Genomic DNA, 13,168 nt, shown 5'->3' on the forward strand with positions numbered 1-13,168 from the left:
AATGCTGCTTTAACACCTCCACCCTAATTGTATACTAACTGCTTTGCATGTGATAGCACCAGCCCTGACTGTCTGCAAGCTGATCTGGGCTGCAGCAACAGCAGCAGACTAAGTGGCACTGCCACAGTGCAAAGTTTGGCGTCGGGTCAGGATCATGAGTGGCATGGGCATTGCAGCGCTGGCACGGTCCGGCACCTGTGCATTTGCACTCCACGTGGCAGGCCAAGAACAAAGCACCATACGTGCTCCCTCGAGTCTCGACCAATCGTCGTGATGGTCATGGTGTGAGTCTTTCAGGGAATGCTGCAGTGCACTGTGCAGCCTGGCTGAGCCCCCTACGCTGAGCCTGTTAACTGTAATTGGTCCACCGTCCGGACCGTCCATCAGATGTGGTGGCCTGCGCACCCTGGCTGGAGGCCGGCAGCAGCCTTTTGCTGTGCAGTGCACCAGGCCAGTGAGTACCTGTCACGTAGGCCACCCATCCTGGAAGCGGCAGCCCCTGCTGTGCTGTGAGAGCGGCCTTGGGGCTGGGCCCTGCCTTTACTGGAGCCTGTGCTGAGAACAGTGCAACGTCACGCGGGTGAGGATTCCACACTAATTGTATACTGCCTTGCCTTGATAGGTTCGACCCTGCTTCCTTCGCACACTCCCTCCTCTTCGAATCCCCCTAGCAGGAACTGGTACCTACGTTAACATGTGTGCTCTGCTGTACTGCGCATGCAACACTAGGAGACTGACAATGTGCAGATTGCATGCTCGTGTGTGCCCTGTGTCTCCTTCACACACCACTACACGAAAGTCAGTGCGTCACCTGCAAACACCTTTAAAACATAGTTTGGGTTGCACGCCCATTTGTACCCTTAATCTAAATGCACTGACTATAACAGTGGAAAATAGCATGCAGTGTCGGCAATATATTATGCATTAACTTAGCTCACTTTGTTAACACGCCTGCTGTAGACACCCCACCTGTGTGCAGTACAAACCCTTCCAGGCAATGGCACTAATGCAAGCAGGGCCAACTCCACCTTTCAACCTTCCAAGGTCAATCAATAACATGGCTGCAATTTCCTTCCTTGAGGCAACACTTGTTCTCGACAGAGCCTGGACCTTGAATAATGTAGCCAGTCCTCCACGCTATCCATTTGGGGATTCGGAATATAGCTTTTCAACGCATCCATTGGAGCTGGAGGCAAGAAATTCACGGAATGCCCCATGTGGAATAAATACGGGAGGTTTACTGAGACCCTGGAATGTAGGCAATCCCAGTGTCCCTGCAGGTTGCTGAGTCTTCCCGATTCTCTGACATTGTTTTAGTGATAACATCAAATGCGAGGAACATGGGCGGACGGGTTGCCCCATCTGCCTTCGTTGGACACTTGAGCTTGCAGTCCATTGACTACCTAAGGCCATGCTAATCCATATGGCCAGCCATTGCCACCCACTTCCTGCCCAAAACGCATTCACTCGTGAGATGTCTGAGTTCGCTTCACTCAAGCCAATAGCCCCATATCACCAGAGATCATCTCAGAGTCAGCCCTCGGCCCCATCCGTCAGGCTGCACCAACGGCAAAAGATATTTGAGCAAGTGCAGTTCATTACTGCTCGGTCACAGCTCTGCTAAAGTAGGTCACTTTGAAATACAGTTGTTGCTTAAAAATGAAAAAGGGGCGTTGGGGGCTGTGAGGAGTGCCGGCTCACCACACTTCCTGTAGTACTGGGGTGCAAGATAACCTATTTAAGGGAACATCATGCCACTAATTTATTTTTACTTATTTTATTGTTCATTTATACAGTGCTTATACACAGGTGGAGTACATCAAAGCGCTTCAAGGCAGGAAGGGAACAAGGAAATACAGTAATCACTCTTAGGCCTTGAAGTTTCCGAATGATTGACAGAAAAACTAGCATACTCGGCCTGACGGCATTTCACCTAGTGCAAGTGCATGAAGTGGTACAGTAGCGACCAAGCTAGGGACAAGGGACACAAAAGGGGGTTGAGGGGGGAACAGGATGGTATGCAGGGATTATCATGAATACCAAAATAACTAATACCATTATAACAAACCTAAAATAACGAATTCCAAAATATTGAATTCGGAAAAAAACTAAAAAACGGGTTGGGAGGGGGTATAGTGGTTTTGGGGCTGGGGTAAAAGTATTCAGAACAAAAAATGAGGGGGGGGGGGGGGTTTGGGGCGGAACCCCCCCACCCCCAAAAAACAAAGGAATGTGTTATTTGGGAATTTTTTATTATGGTATTCATTATTTTGGATTCATTATAATTACATGTAACCGACAGGACAGACAAACTAACTAGTCCTGGTACATTTAGGTCATGCATGCATACAGACGGAGGTGCGAGGAAGGGGAGCCTGGGGGGAACAAAGGAGTCCAGTCCAGCAGGGCTCTGAGTTAAGTGCAGATATGTTGCTCCGCTCATGGAGCGTGATCTGAAAGTGCAGTAATGCTGAACATATAGCATTGGACCGGAGACCAGCACAAAAGACAGGAGGGGGAGCCTGGGACCTGTAAGGCTCTGGAGGTGAACCAGGCAACCAGTCAGCAAAACTGAACTAAGTTCGGGCGGAGAAGCCAGGTGGAGAGAATAAGAATGGCGGTTAGCAGGGGAGAGGGAGAGAGAAGGAGCAAGAGAAGAGGAACGTCTTGAGGAGTTTACTGAACTTAAGATGCTACGGCTCAACACGGAGAGAGGAAGGGAGGCTGTTCCAGAGGGAGGCACCTGCAGAGGATAGAGATCTACCCCCAAATCTGTTTGTGAAAGTGGCTCACCCGCAGAGAGTTGGAAGAGGACAAGTGGAGGACTCTAAAGGGAGAGTATTTCAGAAGAGAGCATTTTAGAAAGCCTTGTGGATTATGCAGAGGGTCTTGAACTTGATCCTTGCAGCCACGGGGAGCCAGTGGAGGGATTTTAGCGCCAGAGAGATGCGGTCCCTGGGCTTGAGGCCAAGGATAAGTCTTGTGGTTCTATTTTGGATGAGTTGTAGAGGACAGAGAGTAGAGGTAGGAAGATTGAGAAAGAGACTGTTGCAATAGTCCAGCCTAGAGAGAACCAGGGCTTGCGAGGTGGTGAGTTTCTGGAGGAAAGTGAGAAAGGGCAGAATACCCCTCAGGAGGTGCAGTTGGTAGTGGGACTTTTTGGAGATGTCTGAGATGTGAGAGGAGAAGGAGAGATGACCCCTAGATTTTTTGCCTAATTGGTAGATGAGGGCACAGGACCTACAGTGTGAGAGTGGGAAAGAGGGAGCAGGGGTCCCAATGAGTACAATCTCTGTCTTACTGGAAATCAGGCAAAGAACACCCACATTTCCATGAGCCTGGCGCCAAAGGTGCCAGGACTGGGTCCATGTGGACCCTGGGGGTGATGAAGGCCTGGGCCCTTGCCCTAAGGCCATGACAGTATGAAGATGCCAACCAGTCTAAATACAGAACGTTTTAATTTGTCTAGTTTTGTGGGATTTCTAAGACATGTGGATTGAAAAAAGAAATGTTAATAATGATTTTTTGGCTAATGGGGATGATGAAGTAGATCCCACAACGAATGCACAGTTTTGCAGTCAACATATGGTATAGAGATATGAAGAAGGTTGGGAGAGAGAGAGAGATCCGTACGATATTGCTACATCTGCTCTTTCATCCCCCATGCTGCTGGCATCCATAGGGTATTTATTCCAAACGAGGTAGAGGTAGCGGATGCACTATGTCTAGTGCACCTAGTGTTGTGCAGGGTCTGAGGGCAGTTTAAAGGGCAATCAGTCAGGGCATCAATACTTCCTATCGATGAATTCTGTTCAGTTGGCGATCGTAGGGAGCCGAAAAGCTTACCGTGTATCCAGAGAGCCCAACTGAGTTTAGAAGGGGCTATTTTTTTCTAAAAATAGTTGGGAGCAAGGGGTGAAGATTTGCAGAGCTGGAGGAATGAGGGTTTCTCATAAGAAGGGTTGGCACAAATAAATCAAGAATGCGGGAATGTGTGGAGAAGTTGCTTGCAACATCTGACGTGGTTCAAGGAGCCAGAAAAACCTGTTCAGATCCAGATATTTTTTTTAAAGGTGTTTTAAAGGTGATGGCACAATGCTTGTCGCACGGTTCGCATCGCTAATCTGGCTGGAGGTACTGCTGCCCTTCTGGACAACTTTTGGACCTGTGGATCAAATGCATACAGGCAGTTGCCTCCATCCTGGTGAGGTATGTGCAGTTTCTCCACCTCCACGTGCCAGTCCTCATACCCGAGGAGCACCTGGTTCTGGCCCATCCAATGCCCAAGGTTACATCTGTGCCTCCTTTATAGCCTGTGCCCCTCCCATCACCTTCATCAACTTATATGGACAAACCAATGACTTTGTTTAATCAAAATCAGGAACAATTACAACATAGTAGACAATCCAATTATATTTCAGCAGCACCATCAAAGGATTAAATGGACATTCCCAGTGCTCCAGATAAGATTTTGAGGTGGGAGTGTTTTACTCCCTTATTTTAAACGTTGAGAGTATATGTGATTTCAAGAGAGTAAAAATGACTTTTCTCCTTTGCAAGAGAGTAAAATGTATGTGAAATCCAGCCGACATGTGCAAAAACTCTATGGAAATCATTACCATGCGGCAGCTTTCTGCATTGTGACAGAATACACCTTTCATTATTTCTCCAAGGTCTGGCCATTTGATCCCTCATGTATATATTTAAATGTTGAAAACGCAAAAACCTAGCCAATTACATAGTAAAGCAAACAAATTGTATTGTGTTTTGAGGTTCGATAGCAGAATCGTCTTTTGATGTTTAATGAAAGTCCTAATTTCCCAGAGCTATTACTACCCAAGGGTATGCCAATGTTATGATACAACAGTACAGAGAGGCAAGGACTCCATACTAAATTCTATACCTAAGCTCATGGTCAAATGGTTATTTATATAGCACTTTTGGCAAAGCGCTGTACCTAGAACATATTTGTCACAATGATCACCAAACCAAAATTGGTACGCTTATCTACTGCGAAATGATGAAAGGCTGAGTTGGCCTTGCCGGGATTCAAAACTGAAACCTACAGATCACAAACAGATTGCAGCAACAAATGCTCAACCGGCTGAGCTATCCTATTGGCTAACATGCTTCAGAGGTCGATAAACTTAGTATTGATTTAGGTAGAATAATACCAGTGCCTAGATGTTGGCCGAACCATGTAGGAAGCGCTACATAAAGTTAAATACCGATCTGGATTATCGCTGGGACAGGTTTTGCTGAGTTTCTATTTCAATTACAAATGTAACTTTTTTTTTTTTAACAGTTTACACTTCCTGGAGAGTCTGGTTTTGGATGCTTTAATTGAAGATTTGAGAGGCTATAACAATCACTCACCCTTGAGCAAAGACTCTGCTGCCACTGACCATTTATAGTAATGTACCCCACTGACAGCAAGGTTAAATGGATGTAAACCAGACCGGGCATACTCATCATTTTGCACACTGTTTTTATAATTAGAGTGTACATTAAACTATAAGTGTAAAAATGATTGGCCTCCGCTTGATTATGCACACAGCACAGGAACTTTGAAAAATACATTTGTGCAATATTGGTCTGCTTTCACTAGAAAAAAAAAGCATTATTTGGTACAAAAGATCAATTCTCAAATACAACTTAGTTTTCCATCTTATTAAACAATCCTAAAATGCTAGGAAAGTAAATAAGCATTGTTCTTCCGTTTGTTCAATGAGCATCTACACCCAACACAGCAGAAGCTGAACAGAAAGAAACCATTCCTTTTATCACAGTGTGCAGTTTCTTTTTTTAAAAGGATCAGAGAAATACATTATTTCAGAGGCTTTTCTCCATGGCTTGCAATAACATCCATGTAGATAAAAATCAAAACAGGCATTCTGGTTTCAATCAAGTAACCTGACCTTTGTACTGCCCTCTGCTCTAAACTTGTGCGTAAATGTACACAGGAAAATATTAAAGCTGTTGTATTTACAAGATTTTCATGTGTAAAAAGGCCTGGTGCAAACCTTATCTGGAGGCCTGGACATTCCTTATCCAAATCGGCTGTTTAGTCATACTGAGCCCTTCTTTTCCTCTCTTCTGGCACCTGGGGTTCAAGCAGGGTCAAATGCCAAATGGCTCCCGATGACCAGATATGAATATTGACCATTTCTCAACACATCAGAGTCGGCATTTAGTGTCATCAAGGAACAGTTACGGGCACTGAAGCTAATGACTTTGCAGAACCGGTACATACTCGACCTCCTAACAGCAATGGAGGGGGGGAAGTGTGTAAAGAATTTGGGAGTACCTGCTGCTTATTTGTGCCTCCCAATTACACATAGAATGGTACCTTAACACAAACTATTGCTGCAGTGCATAAGCATAAAGTGATCTGGAAAATGAGACGGGAATTACCAATGATTTTTGGTTTGAGTCTCTTCTCTTGGGTACCATCAAGGATGAGCATCGCTGTGAAATCCTTTTTCCTAGGTTTGTCTTTTTTCTCATTCTTTCTTGCTCTTGTCAATTACTCTTACGATTTTGCTCTGCCCAGGTATCGAAAGCAGCTGCCATGATGACTGTGTCCCTGTCCAAGGCTAGGGCCACTACCATTTCAATAAGTAAGGTAGAAAGCGTGGGTATGTTTCTACCTTGCTTACTGACTGACTTGTGGATACAAGTAATTGCTGGGTTCTGCTGCCAGGCCAGATAATCCTTTCAAAATAAACAAAAGTGAACACATTCAATATTATTGAACACAGAGGGTAGGCACACTGGATATTGGTCACTCCCACCATATCGTCCAACTACCACTTCATCCCATATGGGTACTCGAACTGAAGCAGACTTGGGTCCTCCACCAAATTGGCATGATTGTGTGGAGCAGCAGATAGATTGCAGATATGGTGGGGGAAGAGTTGGGGTTGTTCGGCGGAGGAGTATGCCCATATTGGGAATGGTATGAGAAATGGTTGTAGGGTAATTCCCCAAGAAGAGGATTATGCTTAGTTAAAGTATTAACTAAAGGAGGGAATGTTGGGGTGGTGAGGAAAGTTCCCCAGGAGCACGGGGGGTCCATGTGGCACGTGCCGTATTGATAACTGGGGTGGCGGCATACTAGGCGCGATGTTGCAATTTCATATGTATCAAGTGTAGTTAACTGTGGATGGGATGTGTTACTTTAGCGTTACTTTTTGTTTAGAATTGATACATGTTAGATTTGCATGCGCGCAGAAAGATACAATGTTAAACTCACCAAATGTAACATGAACACGAGTCTCACACACATGGTACTCTGAAGTACGTAGAAACTGGGAGACAGAGGAGATTTTAATGCGCATGCGAAGAGGGGCCTGTCCTGGAATCCCGTGGTAAGGAAGGAATAATAGTTTAAAGACATGTACACAGTGGAACATTTAAGTGGAGTTTATATAAATCTGCATGTAGTGGGCTTTGCAGCTAGCAGTTGCACAATGACGTTCAAGTAGCTGGGAAGTCCTGGTTTTTCGGGGTTGGGTGTTGACAGAGGAAAAATGAGTCATCCAATAGAGAGGCCAGCCGTCAAACAGGACGCAGTGATTTAAGGCTCAATGGTTTTGCAAGTAACAGAGGCAATCTTTCCAATTGCGTTGAAGTCATGCAGGGGGGTTTGGCCAATTGCTTGGGCCGGCAATAAAGGTGGGGCTGTGGTCATGGTGTTCAGTGTTCAATTGTTTTCTCAGGGTGGAACTAGGGGCTATATGTGCTGGAGTGGTATTCGCATCCATTTTAATGACTTAAGTGGAGCCAGCAGATTGGGGCGGATGAGATCGCAATCGGTAGTTCAAAGAGAACCTATTTGCTCAACTTTTCCTCATGCTGCAGAGAGATCTGTGTGGACCATGTGCAATTACACTTTATGTTAAAAGGCCTTACGCCAGTTGTTGCTAGTAATGAAAGTTTGTATGTGAATGTTTTATGTCATGACCTACCACAGACCAATCCCTAGCAAAGGTGGACTCCGAATATGATCTGAAGATGGTAGTAAAGATTGTTGATGACCCATGAGAATTCATGTGGTCTGTTGAGACTTGGGTTAGTTTGGTTCCTCTGCACCGTCTAACTTCTCCCTGGACGATTGTACAATAAACTTGCTTTACGTACAAAACGGGCAATCGTTCCTCAGGTGGTGGACCTCCACAACTGCCATTTGTACTAGGAGAGGATACCATATTTTGTCTCACCCAATTTGGATTAATGAGGATCAGTATTATTTTCTTGTGCGGCCATGTGTATTGTCCTGTGTAACAGTGGTGTTGGTGGAAAAGTGCAAGCAAATATCCCTGACCATGCTATCCACAGGGCATTGTCTAGGGAGCCTGGCTCTGGGTATCTCGACGTGAGGCCTTAGCATTTTGCATTTGTACTTGTTGCATACAAGTCATATCTTGTGTCCCCTATGTCTTGAAAATCCATTTGTGTGGCTTGATGTTTATATCCCACTCGTTTTCCTGCTGTGTTCATCTGCTGACACTGCACACTATATAGTCATTGACTCCAGGGACATTTGGAGCTTGTAGCCATCCCAGTCTAGCTGCACACCATCACCAAATTGCTTATGCTATTTCTGGGGAGTGAGTACCTGCCAGTTTGCATAGATAGAACATTGTTGAGGTATTGTATGGTCTGGTATTTATTCTTGTATTAAAGCTGTTGTGATGAATCTAGTAATGTCATCACTGCTTCCTTGGGGTGGAACCTCCTCCCCTGTAGCCATTGTAAGGCAGACTTGTTCTGATCCAAACCCTGGGGGCGGCTATTTGAGGGAGGATCACGGAGGGGGGAGACTACCCTCAGGGAAGTACAAGTGACTTGCCAGATAAGACATGGTATCGCCCTTGCCCGAACAAACTGAATTCACCTCTCAGTCCCACAAAACCCTTATGAACCTAGGGTGTTCTAGAAATAATAATGATCCTCCCGTATATGCCGGCAGGAAAAATCAATTAGGTCAAATAAGTAATTTTATTCTTTTCACTGACCCCGCTAGAAAAGAGACTGTGATGAAGAAGAATTGGAGTATAAGGAATGACTCCCCGAATTACAACACACGCTCTAGTCTTTCCGCCTCTCCCATTAGAGCAAGAACAACGGAGACAAGGAACAGGGCTGGAGTAAGAAGGATTACCAAAGCCAGGAAGTCAATGCATCGTTCTAGTTGTTGGAACGAGTTGTGCAGTAAGGGGACATTTAAATTGAACACAGCTGATGTACAGAGTAGAGAGAGTAGAGCGTCAGCGAGAGCACAGGAAAGAAACCGTGTGCAGGAGGTTCTTTCTCTGGAATCCGGAGGAGAGAACAGGGACCCCGGCGGCTGCAGCTTCAGGGAGAGCAGCAGCTGGAAGGAGGTCTGGAAGGAATCCGAAGGAAGAAACTTGAATGCTCTGAGTCCTTTGTGAAGGGCAGGGCAAGAGCAAGAGCAGGCGAGTAATGCCGGCATCCCAGACCAAAGCAAACAGATGACGCAGTGGCGCTGCGAGGATGCGCCGCTGCAGAGAGACTCGACTGGCAAAGACGCTGGAAATGCCGTAAGGGAGCCACAAACGGCAAGCCCATTTCTGAGGGGTTGGGACACCGGGAGGAGAATCAAAGACCCAGGGAGAAGCTGTGTGACCGTTGAGACCATAGTTCAATGGTTGGGGTACCAGGTCCAATGCCTCAAGATCTAAAAGGGGCAGGCAAGAAACGCAGAAAGCCCCGCAAACTCAAGATGAACAATGTGAACTGTGAAGAGCAATACCCCTACTGTAATAAGCCAATAAAAGGAAAGAACAGGTTAAGAATACATCAGGCACATTGATACTGATTAGATAAAAGGGCAGATTGAAGTTTGCTAAAGTGTCGAGTCAAACACATATGAGAAAGTCCTGGCAGGAAAATATACCAGGCACATCCAAGTTGCAAGAGTATTAGGAGAAGTACGTAAGAAAGCCCTGACGGGAGAGTATACCAGGCAGATTCAAACTGGGCAGTGTAAAGCACGACTGAAATGTGATAAGGATACATCAGGTATAGCCAAAGACTGCACTGAAATCATACTAAAAGGAGAAGAAACCTGGCAGGAGAGTAAAGCAGGTATCCTACCAAAATTAAGACTGACAGCCAAGTTGTTTTGCATACATGTTTTGCTGACCAAAAGAAACCCAAGGAAAACGAAGGTCCTTAAAAGTTTAAAGTACAGTGAAGAGAAATCCGGGGGAAGAGAGTCATCCTCAAACTGTGAGCTTTTTCCATCTGGAACGTTTGTGTTCGAGTTACGATGTTTCCTTTTTGGACATTTGTTCGCTTTTCAAGGCCAAAGATAAATCCCTTTTCACCCTAGAGTTAATTTATAGAGTGTGGGGGCCACCTCCTAGAATGGGGATAGTGAGGCATTTTCCAACCCCTTGAGAGTTCTCTATCTCCACGTCTCATTCCTGGCTCCACACACTGTGCAATGCTGGCTGTACTGCCATTAAACTCCAATATGTTTATATGGAGTTTCAAGTCTTGGGTGGTCCATTAGCCTTGTACAGTGAGGGAGTCTGGGTGCACTCCCCACCCTGGCATGGATGTATCTGTTAATGGTTCTTTTTTTTTAAAACATTTATTTATTAATCAGTTCACATCTCTCCAACATTGGTCATGCATAGAGACAGCACAGTATAGCATTAAGTGACAGGTGGTTACATTGCATGATACGCTCAGAATCGGGTGACGCGCACCTTTGAGCCCTCTGGCTCGGTTATCCTGCTCTCTGTTCGAAGTGCAGCCTGTGGCCTAGCTGGCACTTGACTCCTCTCACCGCTGTCAGATGCAGGCTCATCCCAGGCTGCCAGATATGCTGTGAGGGGACTCCATATGTTTTTAGGCTGGTTCTGCTGCCCGCAGAGGGCTACATATTCATTGTCAATGTCACTTAGCCAAATCAAGTCTTTTAGCTACTCCTTAACTCCTGGGGGGGATTTAACTCCTGGGGGAGATTGCACTTGTTCATTTCATCAAAACACATCCTCTGTCCACTAACCTACATCTAGCTAGTAACTTTTGATACTGCTTTGGCACTTCAGGCAGCCCCCCAAACATGCAACACAACAGTACACAAGGAACACTCCGACCCCAGGATTTCTGTCATGACCCCAGCCATATCCCCCCAGTAGGATCGCAGGGTAGGGCAAGACCATAACATGTGTGTGAAATCCGCTGGGTCTGCCTTGCATCTCAGGCAACTTGCTGGTTTCATGTGGTCAAATTGATTTACACGTGCAGGAGAGATATATGCTCTGTGGAGGGTTTTCAGTTAAATATGCTGCAGCCTAGAGCTGAAAGCACCTGTGTGTGTAGAGCCACACACCCTCGCCCACTGCTTGTCCGTGAGGGTTTCCCCAGAGTCCCTTTCCCACTTACTCCTACATTTCAGGGGTTCCCGGATTGAGTCTGCCTGAATGAGCTTGTATATTGGCGAAACCACCCCTCTGCCCCCAGGAAAGCCTCTAATGTATTTAGCAGGGTTGCAGGTGGGATTTCCAGAAATACCGGGGACCATTCTCTGAAAGCCGCCTTCATCCTGAAATACTGCAGTTTGCGTTGAAAACCGCTGTCCATTTTATCAGCAAACCCTTCGGGAGGGACGAACACCCCATTCGGGTACATGTCTTCCAATCCAGTGATGCCCGCTCCCCCCAATCCTGGACAATGGATTCATCACAGGTCGCGACCAAAGTCTCTATATGCCATAGTGAGATACCTGGGTCGAAATGGTGCCACACCCCCAGTCGTAGCAGTGTCCGCCTCCAAGCGTACACCGTACAAGCCACCGGGTCCAACTTGCATCTATCATGCTATTTTGCCGGATATCAGCAATCCCTGAAGTGAGTAAGGGTGCACTGAGTTACGTTCTATCCGTACCTGCGGGGTAATCGGAGGTCCCGGCATCCATAATGCCGCAAACGACAACTGCACTGCTAAGAAGTACACCTCCACGTCTAGAGCCCATATTTCGCCCTTCTCCCATGGTTGGGTTAACACTTCCCACCCAATGCGTGGATTTTTGGGATGCCAAGCCAGCTTAATAAGTTGGGACCGCACTTCTCGAAAGTAGTGGAGCCCCGACCATACTGGGATGCTCTGAAACATATAAAGAAGTTTGGTTATCACTATCATTTTAGCCATAGCGACTCTGCCCATGAGCGTAAGGGGGAGCCTGCACCATCTGTCCACACTAACCTTCAGGGACGTCAAATACTTCCCATGGTTGTACCCGAGCAGGGAGTGGGCATCTCTGCTGACCCTCACACCCAGGTACGTTACAGTGGACTGTTCCCATCCAAAACCCTCTGTATTCGGCGGGCGTGCTGTGCCCTCGCTCAGGGGGAATAAGGAAGACTTGGACCGGTTTATTCTGAGTCAGGAGGATTCTCCGAAGACAGCAACTTCCTGCGTCAGTAAAATTGGTGTCTGGGTTCATAATGTAGACGATTGCGTTGTCCGCATAGAGTAAGATTAGTTCAGGATTCCCCCCCCAGCCCCATCGCCAGACCCCTGTGACCATGAAACCTCTGCATACGAGCCGCTAGTACTTTGATCGCGGTAGCAAAAAGTAAAGGTGACAGTGGACACCCTTGTCTGGTTCCACACCCCAGCTTGAAGAGGTCCGAACGCGTGCCTCCTATGCTTATTTGGGCACTCGCTCCTGCATGGAGGAGCCGCACCGCTTGCAAATAGTATGCCGGGACCCCTATTTGGGACAACACCTTGAGCAGATAGTTCCAATCGACCAAATCAAATGCCTTTTCCATATCTAATAGTGCCGCCACGGCCTTTGTGTTAGGGTCTATTTGGGCTAATATTGCGAACAGACGTCTAAGGTTGAAAGAGGTCGACCGCCCTGGGATAAACCCAGACTGGTCCCTATGAATGATTTGTGTTATATGTGGAAGCAAACGGTCCACCAGTATCTTAGCGAATATTTTTGTATCTAGATTTAACAGGGAGATCAGCGGTATGAAGAGCAATCCAGGGGGACTTTTCCCAGTTTTAGGATCAACGTTATCACGGCCTTGCGCATTATGGGGTTGGGGGGGGATGTCACACCCTCAGTACCTCCTCCCAGAGCCCCTGCATATACCTTGCCACCTCGTGCCCCCACTCC

General features: G+C 46.6%; 1 protein-coding gene across 5 annotated transcripts in view; it reads right to left on the reverse strand.

Annotated features, from left to right (window-relative positions):
• TBC1D30 (TBC1 domain family member 30) overlaps positions 1–13,168 on the reverse strand; it is a 956,754-nt gene that overhangs the window by 305,129 nt on the left and 638,457 nt on the right. The gene's annotated exons all lie outside the window — the stretch shown is intronic.

This window comes from Ambystoma mexicanum, chromosome 12, assembly GCF_040938575.1.
Source record: "Ambystoma mexicanum isolate Mex_15411 chromosome 12, UKY_AmexF1_1, whole genome shotgun sequence".
Lineage (NCBI taxonomy): Eukaryota > Metazoa > Chordata > Amphibia > Caudata > Ambystomatidae > Ambystoma > Ambystoma mexicanum.